The 25409-nt window shown below is 35.8% G+C and overlaps 1 long non-coding RNA gene across 1 annotated transcript; it reads right to left on the bottom strand.

Annotated features, from left to right (window-relative positions):
- Positions 1-8492: 8492 nt before the first annotated feature.
- Positions 8493-9114, bottom strand: LOC113353954. Its single transcript, XR_003361629.1, has 3 exons — positions 8972-9114; positions 8652-8729; positions 8493-8551 (listed from the first exon to the last, which is right to left on the bottom strand). It is a non-coding gene; the product is annotated as an uncharacterized LOC113353954 (long non-coding RNA).
- Between the last annotated feature and the right edge of the window lie 16295 nt (positions 9115-25409).

Genomic DNA, 25409 nt, shown 5'->3' with positions numbered 1-25409 from the left:
AAAAGTCTCCGTCTCCTCCATCCACTGGGGAATCTCAGAATATGGCATCTAAAAAAGTTACCATTGATGTATGGTTTTCCAATGCATTTAAATTTTTAATCTGCCATTTACTATCTCTCATGCGCCTTGTGTTTCTGCAGGGCATAGGATGCAAACTTTGGTTTGGAGAAAAGGACAACATTGTTGCCATTGGTAGAGCTTACTCTACAAAGTCGGTACTCTATAAAATGAAGTCAGGAATGAAGGCTTCAGTTACATGCTATAGCGTCTGGGTTAGTGAAGTACTAAATGAAACCATCTAATTACCCATTGGCAAACCTGGGATACAAACTTTAAAAGATGTTGGTGATGCTGAAATTTGTTGGCCATCAAATCAAACCACCTTGGATCAAAAGGTTGGTTTCTTGGCTTGTTTGCTTTATTAGCTCATTGGATATGTTTTTACATAAACCAGTTTTATATACGTATCTTGTTTGACATAAGAGACGAATATGTTATCATCTATATGAATCACGGACGTTAGTGTCTATTTTAGAGAACCTTATAGAACGAGATATGTGGTTAGATATTTGATTGTGAGTCAGTTGTGCATTGTGCTTAAATGGTTTCACTGTAAAAAGAAGGCACAACTTTCATTTCAATTTTCTGATGCAGGTAAGTCAACCAAAAAATTCCGAGGCTGTGAAATCACCGGCTCTACTCAACGGAAGCCAATCTCATATCGCAATATCTGAAAAAGTTCCGAAGGTATGTGTTTTAAACCAGTTACATGATCTTAAGACCATATGAGTCTGAAATATTCTATCAACTATATGAATCACGGTTGCTAGGGTGTATTTTGGAGAACCTTGTATATTTGTTACCTATTCAATTCATCAGTGTCTTCGCATTCACGGTGGAATTTGGTATATTTGTTACCCGAATATGGAATATTACTCTACTGCTGCAGGTGACTCAACAAAATTTGGGGAAACATACTCTGGATGTGACATCAAAAGCTACATCTAATCGGAGCAAATCTGAGATCACGATGACTGCAGCACTTCATCCGGTATCTGTTTTATTTTTACATGCATTTTAAATCTCAAATTTTCTTTGAAGTTTTCGCTTGAAGATGTTCATATGCCATATATTTCCGCAGGGTAGAAGGTGCTACCTTTTTGACGAGCTTTCTAAGGCGAATATCCTTGCTAGAGGTAGAGATTTTCTGTTAGCAAGAAAACAACAATTACATGGAAAGGATGGGGTGGAGGTTGATTGCCACAAAATCCTGATTGAGGAAGTAATAAAACCGAATTTCTGTCTACCCGTACGATTTTATGGTATGGAAACATTAGGACAAACTCTTGGAAAAGCGATTCCTTGCCAAAGTATGGTGTTAAGCTTAACGAGCCTTATAAGAAGGTTAGTTGCTTGGCTTGTTTGATTTGTAAGTCGAATATACATAAACCAGTCTATCAATTATATGAATCACCGATCCAAGTGTAAATTAGAGAACCTAGAAAAATAGAAATATGTGTAACTTTCAAAAGTAACTAACTCTTTTAATCTTATGCAGAACCCTACCAGTAATTCACAACCAACTACTTCTCTGCGGAAGTCTCCTGCACGTAGCAACCCTTCTGATGGATCTAAGAAGCAGTCTCCTAATCTTGTGAAGAACTCTACCAGTAATTCCCAACCAAATCCTTCAATGTCTCTAGAGAAGTCGTGCACATCTACGACAGAACCTCTGGCTAAGACATCTAATGGAGTATGTTATTTTTGATTTTTTTTCTTCGTAAATCTATATTGCTAATTCTAACATCTTCTTTTTATATGATGTTCATATGTCGTATATCTCCGCACAAAGCAATATACGACTTTTAGAATGGATGTAGGGGAAACGTCGTTGATAGAGGCAGTATTTTACCCACGGTGCCTAACCAGAAAATACATGGAGAATATCTTCCTAAAAACTGTTATGTTGTCATTATTCAGGAGGTTATAGTTCCATCGTCCGTGTTAACCGAACCAAGTGGTGAGTTTAAGTTATTAGGGGAAGCTGAAAATAGTTTTGTGGCATGGCCGAAAGAGAACTGTTCCATCTCTGATGACAAGGTTAGTTTCTTAGCTCTTTTGCTTTGTTAATCAAGTATATAAATTGTTTTACATAAATCGGTATTCAGTTTGATTAAAGAATAAGTACGAGACAGAAATATATTAACACCTAAATGGAACATGAATGCGAGTGTAAATTATAAAATTAATATTTGGTTACGGATTTTATTATGGGCGTCGGCTGTGAAAAATGGTGCATCCTTCAGTGAAGTTGGCTTTATTACATTGTTGGAAAAATGACTTTTGTCTCTCTCTTGTTGAGAATTCAAATGACAGACGAAATCTCTTGCTGCAGGAAACTCTACAGAATGGAAAACCTCATAAGCAACCAGAACCAGTTTTATATTCTGAGAAGAAATTGGACAGTGACCTAAGAACAACTAGCAGCCTTGCAGATGATAAACGGAATGAGGAGCACCTAGCAGTCAATCCACATTCGGGGAGTCATGCATCCTCTGAAAAGCTTCCTCAGAAGACTAAAAAGGCGCATAAAAAGTTATATGTACAAAGTGTAGATCAGGTATACCAACTTCCAGATGGGAAACAGAGGATGACAAGGTTTAGCGCGTCAAGAATGTCACAACCTGATCCATTGCATGCAGAGACACCACCATCAAAAAAGTTGAAGAAAAACTGATGATTTTTGGATAAATGTTCTTTAATATTTTATTTTGCAAACTGTTAGACAAAAGCTCAACATTTTTTACTGTGTTATTAATAATAATATGAATTTTTGGCATATATGAATTTCAGATTTAACCACAATTTATAAAGTAGAAGAGAATTTGGATAGTGCCAGGTGGATGGTTTAGATGCGTCATATCTGAACGGCTTAGAGGCGTCACACGCGTAATACACACGCTTTGAGATTAATTGGCGTGGCTAAACATAACATAAAGACACATTAAGCAGATATAAATTGGTGTGGCTAAATATCACGTAAATCCATGCTATATGGCGTGTCTAAAGGATCTCCAATGAACGTCTTGCAACGTTACATGTGGACGGTGAAGGATGCATATAATTTAACGGTCAATATTTCATCATCTTAAATGAGATCCAACGATTCCTAATACGTCCACGTGGATCAAGGTAATTGTAAATTGGCGTGGCTAAATATCACATATAGCCACGCTATATGGCGTGTCTATAGGATATCCAATGAACGGCTCACAACGTTACATGTGGACGGTGAAGGATGCATATAATTTAACGGTCAATATTACATCATCTTAAATGAGATCCAACGATTCCTAATATGGCCACGTGGATCAAGGTAATTGTAAATTGGCGTGGCTAAATATCACATATAGCCACGCTATATGGCGTGTCTATAGGATATCCAATGAACGGCTCACAACGTTACATGTGGATGTTATTCAACGGTTCCTAATACAACCACGTGGATGAAGGTTATTGAAATTGGCGTGGCTAAAACATAACATATGGCCACGTTAAACCTATATGGGGCGTGTCTATAGGATATTCAATGAACGGCTAAAAACGTTACATGTGGATGGTATTCAACGGTTCCTAACACAGCCACGTGGATGAAGGTTATTGAAATTTGTGTGGGTAAAACATAACATATGGCCACGTTATACCTATATGGGGCGTGTCTATAGGATATCCAATGAACGGCTCACAACGTTACATGTGGATGGTATTCAACGGTTCCTAATACAGCCACGTGGATGAAGGTAAGTGAAATTGGCGTGGCTAAAACATAACATATAACCACATTAAACCTATAATGGCGTGTCTATCGGATAACCAATGACTACGCCAAAAAGCAATTTGCGTGTCTAAAATGAACCAAATAGCCATGCCAAAAAGCAATTTGCGTGTCTATAGTGAATCAAATAGCCACGCCAAAAGCAATTTGTGTGTCTATAGTGAACCAAATAGCCACACCAAAACAATAAATCGTGTGTCTATAGAGTACCAGTACTTAAGTTTTTGGGACACTATATAGCAACGCCTATATGGCTCTGGCGTGTCTATTTCATGCAGAAATAAACATGCAAGGCAGGCGTGGCTATAAGCTACCTAAAACCACGCCGTCATACCTAAAACCACGCAAGCAGAAGCCACGCCAAGTCCAAACCAAATTGGCGTGTCAAAACCCCTACGGACACGCCAATTTGGCGTAGCAAAAGGGTCTGTTTGTACTATTGTTTGTTACCAAGGTAGCATTGATTGCAAACCCTGATTTGAAGACTATATAAGGGAGAACTCTAGCAAATGGGAAACCTAATCCCCACACCTCATGTGTGATACTAGTTGCGACTAGAGTCGATTCTCCTTTAACCTAGGTTTTTCCTAAAACCATTATAGGTTAACGACTTAAAGGCTTCATTGGGATTCTGAAGCCAGACCCAACTATTTTTTTTGAAGTTGCGTGTTCTGATCTTAATTTGTTCTATCGTATTGATTACTATCTTCTCTAAGATTTTCTCGAGATTTAATCTCCGATGGGTAAGATAAAAAGTAGTCATAAACATCTTCGTCTCATCGTTTGTGATTCCACAATATCTTGTTTCGCTCCCAATAATTATGAGGTGATTGATATTATTAGGCCGTGCTTCGGGAATATAAGTCTGGTGTATCAATTGGTTCCTGTTCACCTTGATTTATCAAAAGACGGAACAAAACTCGTAGGTATTTCTGTGGGAGACATATTTATCTACTCAATAGACTTTTCTGTGTGAGATAGATTTGTTTATCAAATCTTCGACTATCGTTCATAGTAACTCTTAGTTGTAAGTGAGTTCAACTAAGGAAATCAAGTGCGCATAATCCGGCGTGGTTCAAGAGGCGTAAGGAACGCGACTGTACCTTAATCAGTGTGAGATTGGTTAGGGCTCAACTACATTCCATTCCGAAGTTAATTGGTAGTAGGATAGAGTCTATAGCGGCTTAATACAGTGTGGTGTTCAAATCTGGACTAGGTCCCGGGGTTTTTCTACTTTTGCGGTTTCCTCGTTAACAAAATTTCTGGCATCTGTGTTATTTCTTTTGCGCATTATATTTTTATATAATTGAAATATCACAGGTTGTGCGTAGTTTAATCAATTAGATAATCCAACCTTTGGTTGTTGACATAAATTGATTGACACTTGGATATTGGTCTTTGGTACCATCCAAGTTATGTCTCATACTAATTCGGCTCACAGATTTCTATATGTTCGACTGCAGATTGGTTTGAGAAATTGAGATATAACTCTTGGATATATTTTCCTTGTTTAAGTCTGACTGTCTAGTTGATTCTCTTGGAAATATATTGGAGTTTGTCCATACAGATTGTCTAAACGAAATATTGGGTGCGGTTGTTAGACCCCCGATTTTCCAATTGTATCAGAGCAGGCAAACACATTTAAGACCCCATAAGTCTGTGTTTGTAGCAAACTGACTCTATGGACAGTAGTGTTATCTCAATAAACGCATCACCAGTTTAGAAATGTTTTGACTTGGTTCAAAGCTCTGCTTCTCCTGAGGAATCTTTCTCATCCTCTCTATTGTCAAAAACTGTGTGTCTGGGAACACGTCTAGATGAACAGTTGGATGATCTTTTGGATGAAAGTGATTCAGACGATGGATACGACGTTGATGAGGAAGTATCTCAATGCATCAAGCTCTTTTACCATCTCATAAAGAAAAAGAAGTCAACATATTTCTTGGCTGAGTTTCTGACTCCTCTCTGTCTAGAAAACAAGAAATTGAGAAAGCTCTTTAAAGGTTATGATTGTGGATATAATATCTTACAATCCCTTCTTAAAGATCGTGAGGAAGATGTGCGTTCAAAGAACTCTGAATGTGAAAATCTTCGTCGAAATCTCTTTAAGTTGACATAAGAACTTGCTGAATCTGAAGCAAGATATGACTCTCAACAAAATTGTTTTAGTGACAGAGAAATCGTTTTTCTCGCTAAAGAAAAACAATTAGAGACTGACCTAAAAACTGCTCTTGATAAGGTCAAATCTCTAGAGGAGAACTTGAAAAAGTTCAACGTTAGCTCAACGAAATTATCCACTATGTTGGGAGCATGCAAGAAACATCGTGATAGAAAAGGTTTGGGCTATGAAGGAATAAACGCTCCAAGCTGTGGTGTGGTCAATTTTATCTGCGCAAATGACAACCTCCAGCATAAGAGTACCACTGATGGCAAAAGTGAAAATTTACCTTTGACAACAGAAGTTTTAACAAACCAAGGTAGTCTCTCTCCTAAAACTAGTCATATGAGAAAAGTTAATAACTCTCCTTACGGATGTTATTACTGCGAAAACAAAAGTCATCTTGAGAGGAAATGTCGTTTTCGTTTGCGAAATGAAAAACTTCACAACGTTCTTATCTGGATGTCTAATGAAGTAATCAAACCAACTTCTCATTTTACTGGTCTTAATTGTCCAACTCTCAGCCAAGAAAAGTGTTGTGATGAGCCAAGTCTTTCCTGTAAAGATAACATAAATGCTTTCTACAATTATAAAAAGAATTGTGTTATACGGACCAATGACTGTCTTGTTGATCCAATGAGCAAGAAAACTTCTTCGAAATTTTCTTCCGAGACTAGAGGAAGTGTTAGATCAAAAGCGTCATTTGTTCCTGAGAATATTCATATCAATAATCGTGTTTCGGAACTAAATACCAGTATAAAAAGACTCAAGCACATCATTAAGAAGGCAAGGAAGGCAGCAACTTCAGGTATCTCTTGTTCTCCTCTTGTTAATTCTCTTGAGACTAACTCTATTGACTTTCCTGATGATACTCGTGTAAGAAAAAGGGAAAATGTCAATTCCTATGATGAGCTACATGCTCGTCAAATTATAACTTGACTGCTTACAAGTGAGCATCCTCTTTGAGACCGTGTGAGGATGCTCATAATTCTCAAGAAGCTCTTCGTCTTGAGAAAGTGGTCTTTGTGGTACCTGTTTTTTGGTTTAAAAATAAAATGATCATCTTACTGTTAAGCCTTGCTCCGGTTAATTATTACATATTGTGATATATTTGATCAATAACTCTTTAGAATATTCTCTTTGTTGCTTACCTTGAAAACTCTCGTTTTTCTTCCTAATGAAAGTTAATATGTTGATTTCAACAATTATTTTATGCTCACTTCTGAGCTAAGTTGTTCTATCATTAGAATATGTTTTCATCAAAACATATTCTTAAAATAGGCTTCATTGGCTTCTTGGTTTTGAGCCTGGCTCATGACCACGGACGTTTGTGCACCCGATCCTTACCGAACGTAAACGTGTCACCGTAGGTTGTCCCTATGAAGCACTTATATATACAAGTGGAGTTCACGTGCGTTGCACGTTGGCTAACAACAATTCATGATATATGCATTTTCCATGTTCGAAAAACATGACATGCTGAAACAAAATGTGTTATTGTCATATATTAGAATAAAATAATAAAATATGGTCATAACTACTGGTTGAATGAGTTATGTATCTACATCCCTTACCCTCAACCCCCACACCATGTGCACATTCTATTCCTTAGAATCTATTCACTGTAGGTTTAGCATCTAAGCCTAATAGCCTAATACCATCCCTCGCATTGAGAACTCAAATATTCCGGGCTCTGCCCACGGTATACAAACAGTCCCTTCATTTTCTTGAAGATGATGTCCAAGTAAAAGCTGCAGAACCCTACTCTTGATTCACTTGCATTTAGAACTCAGCTGTAACGGCTAGCAAACCCACGAATCTAATAATCCTGCACAAATTCAAATTTATTTTTGCAACTTCCACCTATCATAAGAAGTATGTGAACCCTCTACTTACCAGCATAGTTATCCCAAAAGGAGTTGTCACCAAGTTGCAACCCAGCATTCCCATGTGGCAGGAGCACCTACACCTGCTATCGGACCATCAACCGCACTTGCAAGTCCAATTGCTGCTCTTCCAGCTTCAGGTGGGGACTCATCAACACCAAAAGATTCAAGTGATATTAAAAATGGTGCAATCTTAAAATCTCCATCGGCAACAACACAAACCAAATGACTAAATACCCAATACTATGCGTCCCTACAATCCACAACAAAAAAATTGCTCATATAGTAAATGTTGATAATGTTATTGAATAACAAACCATCCAAAATCCCGATATAGCCAGGGTTGATGTGTATGCAATTAGGGTATGTAAAGAAGAAGTTAAGATCTGCGAAAAACGGACTTAAGAAGAATAAATTGAATCAGTTTCATGACCAAATTGATGCAGCTGCAAAAGGGGTGTATACATCGAATAGGGATTTTTGCTCATCTCCCCATACTAAAGTTTTTCTGATTCGTACATTTCAGTTGACATAATAAATTGAGCATTATGAAGACTCACACCAATCCCTCTATAGTCTATACTATTAACATCATTTCTAATGCTTACCATGCCCAAAGCCGACTCCGCATCCCACACCTGCTTCAATATTCTTAGCTCCAAACCTTCTTAACTAAAAATGATACCAAAAAAACAAAAACATAAGAAAATGCAGATTGAAAACATTTCAAAAGTCCACAATTCCTTTTTAATCCCATAAAATTAAAACTTACAGTGCTGTACACATGTCTTCCAGCATCCGAAAAAGAATCAGTTTGCACTTCTAGCCGCACTCTTTACCTGTTGTAACGCTGGTATTCAAACAAATTGCATAAATTGCATCTCAATTGAAACACAAACTCAAACAACTTCTGCAACAAATTGATGAACTGACTGAAACAAAAACACATTTTTATTTGTATTACCAATTGATTTGAGCTGAGGGTTTTCACCATTATTATTATGTTTTGGAAATCTCCCAATATTCATCATCAACAATGTACAAAAACTCAACGAATGGTGAATTAAGAAAGAAAGAAACAAAAGGGTTTACCTAAATTTTAAAGGACGGCCAACGCGGAAATCATAAGAGAAGCAAAAAAGTGTGAGAGTGCATCATCATCATCGTGTCTTACTTCAGTTGATTACTATGAAGCACAGACGTTTTGTGCACCCGATCCTTACCGAACGTAAACGTTTTGTGGTGTGCACAATGGATGAAAAGAGGAAGACAAAGTTGAAAAGGGCAAGGTTATTGAGTTTCACGAGAACCCTGTTTTCATAACTTGCTATCATGCCGTTGATCATGAAAACAAACTTCCAGTTCAGATGTCATCTCAATTGGTAGGAAATATTCTTCGATATTTTGAGGTCGTACGTAAACAACTTGAAATTGCAAAAAAGAATCTTGAATTTCTGAAAAACGAACTGAAGAAAGCAACTGATGAACTTTTTTGTGTTCGATCTCTGGTTGCTGGTTATGTCTGAAGATCTTCGGTTGCGTTCTTCTTAGGAGTTATATTTCTTAATGTCTAGCAAATTTCTTATGAAAATTTATTCTTGTGTTTTAAGAAGGATAACTAGGGTTTGGAATAGCTTATTTTGTGATTACACATTTCTATTGCCAACGATTTTCATCTTGCAATGTTTTTAGATTTATTTATTTAAATTCTAAAGTTTATTCGGAAGATGATTTTGCAGTATTAATCTTTATTGGTTTTTTATATCACAAAAATTGTTATGGGATATGTGTGTTTGCGTCCGTGAACTATGATTGTCCCATATATGTTAAAAGTTAAGTCTATTATGTCATTATGCAAATATTGATGGAAGATAGGATGAACTTTTTATTTGCAAAGATTAAGTCTATTATGTCATTATGCAAATATTGATGAAAAATAGAATGAATCTTTGAATATTCCTCAGTATTGATCTTTCCCTGATCTACTTCTATGTGAAAGTACTGTATGGTTATGTAAGGTCTCTTATGTTGAGCATTTCCGATTAAATTAATCATGGGTTCTCTTGTGGTTAATTTAACTGAGTATTCTGAATACAAATTCATGTTTCATGTAATTTTTTAATGCCCAAAAAAATCCTTCTTTTCTTGCAAAAGTAAGGTCCCTCTTGTTGTTCTTTCGGGAATGACATTTTATGGGGGAGAGTTCTTAATTGAACTTGTGCTTAATTTCCAAATCTTTGTGGGGAGTGCGGTTGTGGATATTGTAGGAGTTTTCTTGTATCTTTATAAACTCCTTGATGAATACACTAAGTTTTGACTATGTGAAATCATCTAAACAAAGTTGATATGTTCTCTTTTAGTCATGAAGTATCTCTATGAGAATTTCATTATGATCCCACTAGTTTTCGTACCTTTGCCAATTTATATTGACAAAAAGGGGGAGAATTAATGTGTAGTTCACACTACAAATACATATGGTTTACGGATCATTATGTAAGGGGGAGTTGTTTTCATTATGAGATGAAGTATTGACTAAGGGGGAGTGATACATATCACCGTAGTATTATTGTCAAAGTTGTGATACAATTGGACTTTGATGCTGTGTAATAATACTATGACACTGTATAACAATAATTGAGAACAATTGTTTTCTTATTGTTATGGCTACGGATCTTCAACAACTATGATGTTGACTTGAACACGTTCCGAATCATTGGAGTACTTGGAAGTGACGAAAATTTCGAGTAATGTTGAAGAACCAAGGAAATCAAGCATTTGGATGAGAAGCTATAAAGTTTATTTATTTTGTAATCCATATGTATTGATAGTTTTGTCACTAAAATTGACAAAGGGGGAGATTGTTAGAGCACTACTCGGTCGAACTCGCAAGCGTTTCTATCTCAAGCTTGTTGTCAAGTTTAGTTGCCGAAACTATAAGTCTTGATTTCTAGTCTACTTATAGCTATGTCTCGGACTAGGATAGAATGTGTAGTTGAGCATTAAACTTCACGACGTTCATCGATTGAAGACGAAGAACTATTAAGGGGAGCTTGTGGAACTTCATCAACAAAAGGTATGTGGAGACGAACTCATCTATCACTCAGAAGTCTATTTATATTCTATCTCCTATTGAGACAAAAGTCGTATAGCTATTTAGACTTTAATTTATACACATTTGATATTTCGAGCTGAGTTTAACTCGCTTAGATATTTTTCGAAATATGTGTTGCTAAGCTTTCGCTTTAACCAAGTTCATCTTTAATCTTGACGAAAGTCAAAAGATGATCATGTGAAAATTGCCTGGTAACATCTTACATAATTTGTGTGAGACAGTCATTTGATGTAGACTCGGAATATTTCGTATTGATCTATTGATCACTTGAAAATTGCTTTGAAGCTAATAGTTTGTGTGAGACAGATTTTCCCGTCTTCCAAGAATGTTTCAATGATTAAGATGGAGTTAGAACAATTAACCATTGATTGAATATAGCACAGTATGCGTACTTGTATGCTAACTGTTGCAAGTTATTCAAAGTCCGGGAACCATAGTATGCATAACTGTATGCGTACTGGTTGGTTAGTTGAAAGTTCGGGAACTTAGTATATGCATACCCGTATACGTACCGGCGTAAATTTCAAATCCGGGAATTGAACAGAGTTTGGAGGTATGTGTACTCGTTCGCATACTGGAAAACCCAAACTATGTCCGACCACTTAGGTATGCGTACCCATTTGCATATTTGAGTGGGTTAAGTTCTAAATCGGTTTGTTCATGAACTATTTATATATTAAGGAACGCAATCTTTTGCAAACCGTGGATATAATGTTCATGAATTGATTTAAGTGAATCAAAATCGATTTTGCTTCAATTGTGTCTTGTATACTTCTATGAGAATATAAAAAATTGAACAACTCCATAACTAGTTTCATTTGAGTCATTTGAACTAATTGTGATTAAGATGAACAAGGTTGATATGAAAGTGTTCATAGGGCTAACTTCGGTTAACTATTGTTGAGCCAACTATGTGCACACGTTTGGGTATGGTTACTAATACCTAAATGAAGTCACATTTCATTTGTGTATAACAAGCTAAGTTCGATCTAACGGTTGAAAGATATTAGCTTGACTCTAATCAGTTTTTCATCTAACGGTGAATATTGAATGCTTTGTTACCAAGGTAGCATTGATTGCGAACCCTGATTTGAAGACTATATAAGGGAGAACTCTAGCAACTGGGAAACCTAATCCCCACGCCTCATGTGTGATACTAGTTGAGACTAGAGTCGATTTTCCTTTAACCTAGGTTTTTCCTAAAACCATTATAGGTTAACGACCTAAAGACTTCATTGGGACTCTGAAGCCAGACCCAACTATTTTCTCTGTAGTTGCATGTTCTGATCTAACTTTGTTCTATCGTATTGAGTACTATCTTCTCTAAGATTTGATCGAGATTTAATCTCCGATAGGTAAGATAAAAAGTAGTCACAAACATCTTCGTCTCATCGTTTGTGATTCCACAATATCTTGTTTCGCTTCCATATGATTAAGATAATTGTGAGGTGATTGATATTACTAGGATGTTCGTCGGGAATATAAGTCCGGTGTATCAATTGGTTCCTGTTCACCTTGATTTATTAAAAGACGGAACAAAACTCGTAGGTATTTCTGTGGGAGACAGATTTATCTACTCAATAAACTTTTCTGTGTGAGACATATTTGTTTATCAAGTCTTCGACTTTTGGTCATAACGACTCTTAGTTGTGGGTGAGATCATCTAAGGGAATCAAGTGCGCATAATCCGGCGTGGTTCAAGACGCGTAAGGAACGCAATTGTACCTTAATTAGTGTGAGATTGGTTAGGGCTCAACTACATTCTAGTCTGAAGTTAATTGGTAGTGTTAGAGTCTGTAGCGGATTAATACAGTGTGGTGTTCAAATCTGGACTAGGTCCAGGGGGTTTTCTGCTTTTGCGGTTTCCTCGTTGACAAATTTCTGGCCTCTGTGTTATTTCTTTTCCGCATTATATTTTTATATAAATGAAATATCACAGGTTGTGCATAGTTCAATCAATTAGATAATCCAACCTTTGGTTGTTGATTTAAATTGATTGACACTTGGATATTGGTCTTTGTTACCATCCAAGTAATTTCTTCTATTAATCCGGCTCACAGATTTCTATCTGTTCGATTGCAGATTGATTTGAGAAATTGAGATATAACTCTTGGATGTATTTTCCTTGGTTGAGTCTGCCTGTCTAGTTGATTCTCTTGGAAATATATTGGATTTTGTCCATACAGATTGCCTAAATGAAATATTGGGTGTGGTTGTTAGACCCACAGTTTTTCAAAATCAAACAGATGATACAATCTATAGATTTACCGCGGGAAAATTGGGTTCAATTGGCGCAGATAGTTCGTAGATATGCAGAGATAACTCCTCTAGAGACAGGTTGCACCTCAAAGATTTAGCACGCATACTGCATGCTAGAAGTAATCTTTCCACCAAGAATCGAGACCCCCGTCCTAGTAAGAGGTCCAAGCGTTCTGTCGAGGTTCGAGATGGTGATTGTTGCATGCTGGGAATCCCCACCACCACCACCACCACCACCCCCACCCCCCAATAGACAGAATGTATCAGAATTCGATATGGACATGAGTGAGTCCAGAGAAGAGGGAGGAAGGCATGCAGAGACTTCAGAAACCCCATCAACATAATTGGAGTGCATTGTCGATGGAGATGGATAACCGATCTCAGCGCAACTCTTTTCCAGTGAAGATCATGACATGGAACTGCAAAGGGGATGCTAAATCCTCCTTTGAAAGCATTGCTAATGATTTAATCAAGAACTATAAGCCTAATATTTTTTCTAAGATCAAGGCTATACCGATTCCCATTTTTAAAAGGACAAAGGACAAAATGGTTTGGCCTTATTCTAGAGATGGTCAGGTTTCAGTTAAGGAGTGTTATAATCAGTCGATTAAATCCAAAGTTAGTGATTTACTAGCTATTTCTAAATGGAGAACTCTTAGGAAGATCAAGTCCCCAGCTCATATTAAGCATTTTTTGTGGCTATTGGCGCATAACATGACTTTGGTTAGAGATAATTTGAAATGCATGGGTGTAAATATTGGTTATAGATGCCCTCTCCGCTTGCAAGTTCCTGAAACAATATCTCATCTGTTTATTGAATGCTCTCTTATGTCTCCGATTTGGGATTTTTTTTTTAATCTGGATTTTGGTAGAGAAGGAATTTCTTTGCCCATGGCTAATTGATACTATTAACCAGGAGTCTAGCAGGGATGGTGTGGAGTGGAAGACTTAAGGCCTTTCATTTTATGGAATATTTGGATTGCTAGAAATAATATTGTGTTCTGAGGAACTAGATTCGATTGGAAAAAAGTTATTGATTCCTCTTATAATGTTGCTAAGGAGTTTGAAATAGCCAATGAATGGGAATGTGTACTTCTAAAAATAAAAAAGTTATTTACGTTAATTGGGACCCTCCTCCTAATAATTTTGTTAAATTAAATGTAGATGGAGTTGCTAACGGAAGCGAGAATGCAGGTTGTGGTGGTGTTATTAGAAGCAGTGATGGAGGCTATGTGGCGGCTTTTAACATGCATCTTTATAGCAATTCCAATAATCTGGCTGAACTCTAGGCAGTTAGAGATGGCTTGAACCTGGCAGTCAAATTGGGCATTAAGAATATCAGAAAGTGATTCTCAACTTACAATAGACTTTTGTAAAAAAAAGAAGGTTTCATGGAAACTGGATTTTTGATAGTATTTTGATGGACAATAATATTAGTAAATTCAGCTGCTTATATTTTGGCCAAAAAAGCAGCCAATGAAAAGTTAATTGGAATGTGGGATGAGAAGCCACCGGACTGTGTGAGTCCTCTTTTTCTTTTTGATGTTTCGAGGAGGGCGTTCCCCGAGCTTGTAAGGTCCTAGTTTGTGTTTAATATATTTCTATTACCAAAAAAAAAAACATATATTGAAGTTTTTTTTCTTTCTTTAAAAAAAGATAAATACCATCCCACATGACTTTGTGGGATGGTTTCTTTACCGCAAAAGCGGCTTCTAAGACGTTGGATGAGCAAATAAACGACTCACCACTTTCAGTTCGGGATCCACCATTTTCCTTAAAAGGTTCAAGATTTTTATATCTGGATTTTAGTCGTGGGACATAGTGATCTAACGGTTTAGAAGCCGTTTTTGCGAGAAGATATCTCGTAAAGTCGTGCGGGATAGCACTGCTCCAAAAAAAAAAAAAAAAAACATGCATTGAAGTTATACTCTCATCTAATCCATGTGGACCAATTTATGATGGTACTGACATTCTCTGATCAAATGAATAGTATTTGTCATTTTTGAAAATATAGTTTTAAGCCACCATTAACTCCTATTTTAAATTTATTGGAAAGACATGCTAGCTGGTGACTTGATTCCGCATAGCTCTGATGATGCAATGCCAACAAGAAGCAGTCAATGCCCACAAGAAGTAGTCCCATTTGGAACAGGATTGTGGGGGCTCACTTGCCCATGCACTCTCGTGGAGTGCTTCATCTAGGATTTGGAAAATCCCCGGATATAACGTGGGTTCAGCTCAGGTCTTTAGTTCTAGTAAGAGTGGGATCCAAAAAAATCTTTGCAGTCATCCTAAGATAGTATAATGAAAGATATTCTCTTTCTACTGTAAATTCTTAAAGCATCCCACGTAATGCCAAAAATCAAGGTACTGCTTTTTTGAAAGTAAACAAGGTACTGAATCTACTGGTGATGATGTGCTTTAATCTTCGTAAATAAAAATGAAAGCCGCCACGCTATACTTGCACTGAACTAATCAAAAAGGGAATGGTATTTTGTCGTGTGGTGTGAACCCTGGCATAGGGATGCTCGTGATGCTATTTCCAAAAATTCTTAACAGACCTAAGGAAAAAACGGAGTGAAAAAACCGCCCCTCACAACTCATCCTGCACGTCCCTCGAGGGATGAGGTCCATTGGGACACGTGAAAAAAAAAAGAAAATTATGAGAGACGGTTTTAACAGGATGTTTTTCTCGATCTTCTAAGAACGATTGATTTTTTATTTGAGATAAAGTTTCAAACCAGACTATTCTGGTTTACAAAGTTTATCTATTCTCGTTACTCATATTTGAAGACACTCGTTCTCATATGGAGACTGAAGTGAAACTCAATTTGTGATTCAGTTCAAGATCAAACCGATTTTCATGAGTTCTAGTGACGCCCAATAACAGACAAATATAGCTTATGTCATTTCTATGGCCAAACTTAACATTCGAATTGATAGCTTGCATGGTACAATTTAGGTTTTGCATTATTGTAGACGGTCTTAGGAAAACAAAACAAGAAGCAAGATATACTAAGACAGGAATTTCTAAATGGTTCGCAATCGCATGTTGTTGTATCTGTACCAAATGAGCTAGAATGATAAATAATGATCAATTTGATTGAGGAATTACAAATTTCTACAATAATATTACAGAAGCGTCAAGAAAAGAAATATGCAACCATAGGGTGTTGAATCTATGGTATGCCAACACAACATAGGGTGCTGAAATATGTAACAAAGTCTTCCGCAACACAACTGCAAATGCACTGAGTACAGTTATCAAAATAAAATATCTTGTTCAGCAATGCTTTCAGTGTGTTAATACAAATCAGATAAATGTTGGGGCACCTGTGGATAACATTCAAATGTGGAAGCCTCCTCCCTATAATCATCTTAAGATTAACATTGATGCATCATATGATAAGAACAGTAAAGTTTTTGGAATTGGACTAATATTAAGAGATGTTTCAGGTATCTGCAGAGGAATCAGGGGCAGACACTGCTATGGAGGACTAAATGCTGAACAGACTGAATGCTTGGCGGTTGAAGAAGCTGTTATTTGGGCCAAGTCGTTGAATCTTTCAAATGTTATGTTCGAAACAGACTGTTTAAATGTAGTGAACTCTCTTAATGGTGCAACCCTGTATGTATAGTGGGAAAATCAGGATCTTATTATAGAAATCAAACACATGTTACAAGACATTACTAGTAGCTCAGTAAATTATGTAAGAAGATCTGCTAATAATGCAGCTCATAAACTAGCTAATAATGCTAGACTAACTAGATCATCTTTTGACTTTTTTGGATACATCCCAGAATACTATGTAGAAATTTTAAGGGATGTTGATGATCTACCTAAAATGTAATATCTATCTTTAGTAGTACATCTTGCTTTTGGGTTAAAAAAAGAAGAAGAAAAAATCTATGCTATGCCAATGCAACCATAAGTATAGTGAAAATTGATACTCCATTTCACAAAGATATGCTTGGTTGGTTTTGCACGGTATTAAGAATTAAAATAAATATAGCCTTTTCTCTCCCTTTTCTTATCTCACCCTTTGAAATTTTTTGAAAAATACATGTTAATGTGTATTTGGTGAATCAATATAAAATACAACTTTTTACTTTGCAAAATAAAAACATAATCACCTTTTGACTATACCCAAAAAAACAACCAGACATATGTTTTTAAAGCGGCTGAGTATATATTGTTAGCTAGTTTGGGACCTATAAAAATTATTTGAGGCCTATCACTGAAAGACAAAATAAGACCACTACAAAAAAACCGACCAAAAGCTACTTGACCAATGGTAGTGGCCTATTCACATCTATAGTTGCCAATCACTTTATGCAATTAATGTTAGTTGCCCGGCCATAGTGGCGTAAGAGTTTGTTGTCTCATGTTTAAAGCAACAAGTGCGCCAGGGTTAGTTGGTAGCAACGTGTTAAGCTACTAGTCTGGGTAGTTGACAAACAGTCGTCATCTAATAGGGAAAGCCACTAACTTTGGAAGTTGTCCAGATACTAGCGAAAACACTAAGGGAACTAAAATCTTTTAGTGGATTAATAGTTTTTGCATTCAGGGGTCTATCTAGTGGCCAACAACATAAAACCACTGCCTTTTGTGGTAGTTGTTTTATTAGCGTAATCATTTAAGCCACTAATTTTTTTGTCTAGTTGTTCGACCAAAACATGTACAACTACTGTTTTAGTGGCTTGATTTTTAGATCCACTAGTGTATCTAGAAGCTAAATAGTTAAGCTAATAACATAATTTGGTTAATTGCCATATTTCTTGCCGTAATTTTTGCGATTAAGATTATTTTGTTTCCAGTTTGATAGATCTCTGCCGTTATTATCTTAGCTAATTGCCTTCTTTTTGGCCTTAATATTTGGGGTTAATAATATATTTTGTTTCCGATTTATTAGATCCTAATAAATGAAAGATCTCTTCCGTTGTTTTCTTAGCCAATTGCCTTCTTTTTGGCCGTAATTTTTGGGGTTAATAATATATTTTTTCCTATTTTTTAGATCCTAATAAATGAAATATCAATCTTTCTTTCCTTTTTAATATCAATTGAAAGTGAATTTTATTAATTAGCATCCATGATATAAGGAAGTTTCTAAGGATTTTAGTCAAATCCTAGATCTTTTGATACATCCAAAATACGAAAGAATAAGCATTAAAAAGTTCATTATATTGGGCCGCCTTAAGGATTACATTAAAAAAGAAAAAAAAAATGCATCAAGTGGCAGTATGACAAACAAAACTACCGGTAATGACAGAAACCTTCTTCAGTTGTAGGTGGCTTCTTTAAAGGAGGAATGACTATCCCAATTCCAATATATAACAATGCGATGGCCCATTCTAGTAACTGTGTCATGAACAAAATTGTCTCGACAATTGATAACATGAATGAGGGATGATAGAATTCATAACTTTTATAACGAAGACAGTTGTACCCTAAGGATTTGATGCAGAAACTCAGTCACCATACCCCTTAACAGATTTGGTTCCAGACATACTGGATTATATCTTATATTAGCTCTCCACAAAAAAAAGTCTGTAAATTACATTCAACTCTTTATCATGTGCGATTCATTTTTCACATCTTCAGTGTGGAAACCCACGTCTGCATTGGAGATAATCTCTTTGTTAACAAAAACACGAATATTGTGCTTGTAAAGCCGACATGCAAACCATCAAACAACGCAGATAATCGAGACATAGAAAAAGGGAAACAGATTTAGTGGCGCAAGCAGTAACCACCAACCTCAAAGTAGGTTCATCTAATTCCATATAACTTGCAAGTTTCCCAATTGAAATGGTAGAGTATAACCTTCAGGTAACTTCTGATAAAATTGTTAAAGTTCACATCATCCATGAACAACTTTGTGCTCAAGACGATAAGCATCCTACAAAATCCAAAGAACATTATGTTATGGTCGAGATTCCTCTCAGACTCAAGTAGAACTACTGGATATATATTGTGTCATATATAAAGGTGTATGCAATGAGGTGTATCTATGGCTCTATATCTAATAACTCCAACTCGCAAAAAACAGAAAGGCCAAAATTGGAAACATAACACAAGTAGCTGTGAACCATTGGGAACACATAAGGTAAATTGGTACGAATTGACTATATCTAGTTTAGGGAGAACAGATCAATAGATCATACAGTGGTCGTTGTGTCTCTTCCCCCACAAAGCAAATGCCATCAGTGCGGGCACTAGCCGTCACATACCTAAAAACTAGGTGGTAAATAAACACAATAAAACACAAAACCATGACATGTCTAATTGAAAAATGCAATATGATTTCCAGTAACTAGTTAGCCTGAGGTTCTTATAGGACTCTCAGAAACCAGCATACACGCTTAACTTGTGAGCAGATAAAGGCAGTATTGGACTTATGAAGGAACAAGGGATGAACTGTTACCCTACATTTTGGCACAAGGTTTATGGCCTTTGGTTAAGTTTCAGCCACCTATAGAGTTGTATCCAAACCAAGTATCGGACAACACTCCCTTGCCTGCAGAAGAACTAGAAATCAAAACAATTAGTCGTATTTAACTTAAAATCTAGATGTGTGATCACAAGAAGTATATTTTATGCGCATGAAATATCCCTATGCATATTAATCCCAGCAATATGCCAACAAAACGAGAAATTAGCCACATTGCTCATGGTGGAATGCATTAGATCCAATCCATGACACTTACCAAATTACCTTGTTAAATTGATTGAAAAGAATAATAGAGACAAAAAGAGTTTAAAAAAAAATAAAATAAAAATAAAATAAACTAACAAACAAACAGTGGAAATAGAAAAAAGACGGGGTAACAAACCAGGGCATCTCTATCTCCATAGATATTCAACAGGACATTGCTATCTCGTTAGGTTCAAAAATTTTGGTATATGGAGAACATCTTCTTTCTCCCAGAAGTGGAAACACGATGAGAATGTTGTGCATCTGGTTCACAATACAGACTTACAATGAAAAATAAAATAAAAAAGCTATCAAAAAAGTTCATATAGAACATGAAAAAAATCAAGCCTCAATGACAATATGTTGAATATTGCATACTTAATTTATCCTTTTCGTTACTTCATATAGGGATTTTTTTGTGATTGATTTGAGTTTGTGGTTCTGGTTTTCGAGGAGAAAAAGGTGGGAGCTATTACTTGGATTTGATCTCAACGAGAGGGAAAATGATACGGTTTGCTTAGGGTTTTCGAAAAGCTCTGAATCTTCGATCTTCACAGTAGAGGCGGAGGCCGATCTAGGAAAGGAGGGAGGCGGATAGAGTGAAAAGTGAATATAGGTTTTCTTTTTCTCTCTTTTTCAGTTTTGAAGTTTAATGCAACATAGTGCATCAATTCTTTTGATGGTCAGCAAATAAAACTCCGTCACGTTAGAATGACTTTCTCATCTATAATATGAACCGTCCATCTCAGGGCCGTCCCGACGTACAAGCATTTGCAAAGTACATTAGCTACTCCAACTGAAGATAACTGCAACACCTCTTCCAACTTAAGTTAACATGCGACCTTGTTGGTAGGGGTCCAAAATTTGGATGGATTTGACATTCTATTCACGCTTGTATATTACCTCAAATTGTTACAAAAGAAAATAAAGATAAAAGTTGAAGCATGTTGCTACAATTTTTATTTTATCAACTCACAACTAAATATTGCTAATCCTGATACCATTGTGTCCATCCTACTTTTAGTTTGTACTAATTTGAATTCAACTTTTTTTTTTTTTTGGAGGAAAAGTATATATAATGAAAAAAAAGAAATATATTTATAAGAATTCAAGATGAACTCAAACTGAACTCACATCAGAGAAAGAAAAAGCAATTACACCATAAATCTCAGTTTCGCGGTGGAAACTTCCAAATCCGCTTGAATAATAATATTATATTGAAACGCTTATTGAATACCCAACAAGTTTTTGAGGAAACAATTAATATTTTAAATTTTGAAAAATTACTAGGAGCTATCTCAGAGATTACGACTTTATTTAATTTCACACGTTATCCATTAAATTAATTAGTTGAATATCCATTGATGTTTGTAAGATTAACCCATTGATTTACCGTTTATCAATCAACTTCATCGGATGTATTTTTCTCTACATTACCTATATATAAATTTTTAAGCATATATAATGGGGTAAAAGAAATTCTAAAGAAAAATAAAATTATTTTGGAATTGATTTTTGAAAATCTTTAAACGTGCCCAATATAAGCGAAGGAAACATAAAGTCTGATGAAACTTCTTGAAATCGACTATACGTACATTTTGTATGCATATTTAATGATATCGGATGAAATTTAGTGATTTTAATTGAAATTGAGTGAAACTGAGAACACTTGGACCTCATTTGTGGATACTTAGTGAATAATCGACGAAATAAGTGGCAGTATTACTCAATAAATTTTCTTCTAGAACATTACTAAAAACCTAATCTTTATGTGCTCTCATCAAACCTCTTTATTAGAAGGACCAATTAATATTAATCAATTTCTCCAAATTTCATGGATATGTTCTCAATCAACTTCACTGAATGTCCATCCACCTCACTAAATTTTAGTGTGTATTCATTAATTAAATCCAACATCGCTCGACCTCGCTCAATTTCTCATCGATTCGATAGGTTTATATAGTTATCTATTAAATTGAATTACATCACATTTACTTGATTTCACTTGTCATCCGTCAGTCTTACCAACGTTAGACGGCCTTACTCGATTTATCCATATTCGATCGATTTCTCGAGTTATCTATCTTTTCAACCGAGTACCCATCGCTTCAGCTCACTCAAATTCTCATGGATCCCAAGGGTTTATATGGTTATCTATCAATTTGAAGCCAAACTTTCATCAACTTTAGTTAGTTTCATTAGTAATCCGTAGTCTCACGGTATATCGGTCGACCTTACTCAATTTTTCTCTAATTCCATCGGTTTCTCCATTGATTATTAATTTAACCGGATGTCCGCTGACATTAATCAATTACATGAATTAAAAATGAGTATTAGTATGATTTTACAGAATTTCTAAATTTCTTACTCGATCACGAAATGAGTACATGAATTTATACTCGAACTGAAATCGAGTATGGAATCATACTCATTTTCAGATCGACTATGATTTAAATTATGTTTGAATTTCAAAATTTCATACTCGATCTCGAAATGAGTATATGAATTTATACGCAAACTGATATCGAATATGAAATCATACTCGTTTTCTTTCCCATAATCGGTTTTTGTGTACATTTGTAAAAAACGGTTCTGTTTTTTTATTGTGAATTTGAAAAATTAACCCAGAATCGATTTATGAGAGTACGAACATATACCGACTCTGGTTTGATTTTTTTTAAAAAGTTTTGATGAAGAATCAAGATTAGTTAATTTTTAGTTTAATTTGATTAAACATCAATTAATCACCCGATTATGCTAACTAATTTCATGATGTAAATTAACCACTTTAAATAATTAGATGAGGGCTGTTTTTTTTTAATTTTTAATGGCCTGTTTTGTCATGTAGTCGTAGGCCTAAATTAATGGCATAGACACCAATTTAGGCAGGAATGGAAAGCCAAAGATTTTAATAACCCCATTTCCAGCTTGTCTAGTGGAGGTAAAAATGACGCGCAAAATATTCTGGGTAAACTTTTGTTGGCGGGAATTTTGGCGCATTAGTTCTTTTTTTCCTCGCAAAGTATTTTGGAAATCCAAGTTCTCACTTGCTTTAGTTATCAAAACTCGAAACCCTGCAACTTGATCGTTTTTCCACCAATCTTTCTCATACCGCTATCTCCCAATTACTAACTCACACGCTATTAAAATATCTGCTGGACTGCGCAGTTATTAGTTGATTCCTAACCTTTTTCGATCGATTTGATCAAATACCATTAAAATCTCCAAAATCCAGGTTGTGATGCTGGACTTCGTAGTCTTAGAGAGATTGTTAATTTATACTGTATACTGGAAATTAGGGGTTTTGACTCTATGCTTTTCTCTACTGACAGTACACTTCATGGTTAGTTTATTGACACTCCAAATCTGTATTTACAAACGCTTATAACCTGTTTGACAAAATTACTCTGACTGTTATCTCTCAGATTTGGTTAATTCGATGTTGATGAACTCGACTTGTGTTTGTGCTTTAGATGGAATTTGGATTCTTGATGAGGTTGTCTGAAAGAGGGTACGAAGAATCGAAGATGAACTGGAGAATATTATGAGGTAATAATCGCTTTCTTAAGTCATGATTTATCTAATCAATGTGGAGATTTGACTGTCTTTTGCGGCGTTTGTTTGTGTTGGTAGTAGGAAGATTATATGTTTTGGTTGTTGGGGAATCTGGGTTGTGTTGGTACAAAATTAGGCCTTGATGCTTGCCTGATGCTAGCACTTCAAAGTGGAATGGATCCCACGGCCTATCAATGTTGGTATCCACTTTGGAGTACTAGCAACTTGCTAGAACCAACACGAGCATGGAGAATCTGAAGCTTAATTAATTTTGGACTAAATTTGCTGACATTGTTTACTATGAATGTTTTAGCTCTGGATTTTGATAGTTGATGTTGTTAATTGTACTGCCAAAGCTGAGTGAATCTTATTGTGTATGGAGGGACGACTTGGTATCTGGCATGTTGCTTGATCCTCATGGTTTAGATTTGTAGGGTGTTTAAAAGGATTTTGAAGGTTGGTGCTGTAACATATTGCACGCTATAATTTTTGTCTGTAGTTGTGGATCTTAGGTCGTCCAAAGTTTCCTAACTAGGAATGTTGAATTATAAAACCAAGTATGTGTTTGACCCTCTTGACAAACTAAGGTTTCGATGTCGTTACGGTTATTGTTGGGCTACAAGGTGACCTAACCCACTTTATTTATTTTGTTTAATGTTCTTTTTTGTCTGTGGCTTAACTCCTCCTATTTTTAAAGAGATTCAGAACTCATGCAAATGTATGAATACATGGAACATTCAGGTGAAATCCGTAGTGCCTTAGTAGAAGCACCAAAGGAGGCCTTACCTCTTGATTGTAGGCCTAGTTTTGGCACGGCATGGCTGACCGAAGACAACTTTAAAGTAGGTGATTGAACGTTCTCGAAACTGCCAGCTAATGTTGTTTATTTTGATTCTCATACAATATCATTTCATATAATTGGTAATTTCTTGTTATTCTCAGAGTGCTTTTGTGTATTGCAAGTGAACGGAACTTACAAATGTAAGTGCATACTTGGCATTTCCGATGTGGATATCTTTCGTGGCAATCTGTTCAATTGTCAAGCTAAAGACTCCTCAATGTTTGACATGATTCGAAGTTATTCCTCGTTGTGAGTGAATTCCAATCCTTTTGTTTGTTATATTTTGTTTAATATAAATCTGTTTTAGTAAAGTAAGAGACGGTATGAATGAGTCTTACTTGGATTGTTATTTGTCATCACTGGGGTTTGGTTGATTCTCCTCTTGAATTTTTCACTGATGGCTTTTAAATATGCAGCGGACTGAAATTCTATCATCAAATTCATACAACTGAACTCATGCTTTAAGTTGGTGAAACTAAGGTTGGTTAATTGATCCTTTGTATATTTGCTTATTAAAAAAAATCTCTGGTCTGACAGTTAATTGCTTAATTTTGTGAGTTACTCTCTTATTAAGGGATCAACACCTAGCTGTGAACGTTCTCAGCTATACCCAGAAAGTAATACTTGATTCATGTCAATTTGATCAAACTTCCAAGGTCCATGAACTCTTGTGACCCCTGAAACCGCCCAAAATTAACTTTTTGTAGTTGCAAGCAATTTGTCTCAAGGATTTAACTTGCCGCAGAGCTGCTATCCCTTGTTTCTAGCTTATTAGAACTTATATATTTTCTTATATATGGTATTTTTTCAGGCACCTAATTAGGATGGGTCTCATTTAAACGAGGAGTTGACTACCTATCTAGTTACTGCTACTCGTTCTAATCTGCATACAACAAATTTGGTTTGTTCAAATTTACATACAATTCTTTGTAAGTTCAAATTCTTCGTAAGTTCAAATTTGGTTTGTGATTGTGATCAACAAAGTTCGGTTCGTTCTTTTGGTTGCACTTATTTTATAGGAAATGGACAAGGACTTTATTGTTGTTTCTATCTTCAATGTGATTCAGA

This window comes from Papaver somniferum, chromosome 2 (genome assembly GCF_003573695.1).
Source record: "Papaver somniferum cultivar HN1 chromosome 2, ASM357369v1, whole genome shotgun sequence".
Lineage (NCBI taxonomy): Eukaryota > Viridiplantae > Streptophyta > Magnoliopsida > Ranunculales > Papaveraceae > Papaver > Papaver somniferum.
The sequence above is the reverse complement of the archived record's forward strand: the minus strand, read 5'-3'. Positions and strand labels throughout refer to the sequence as shown.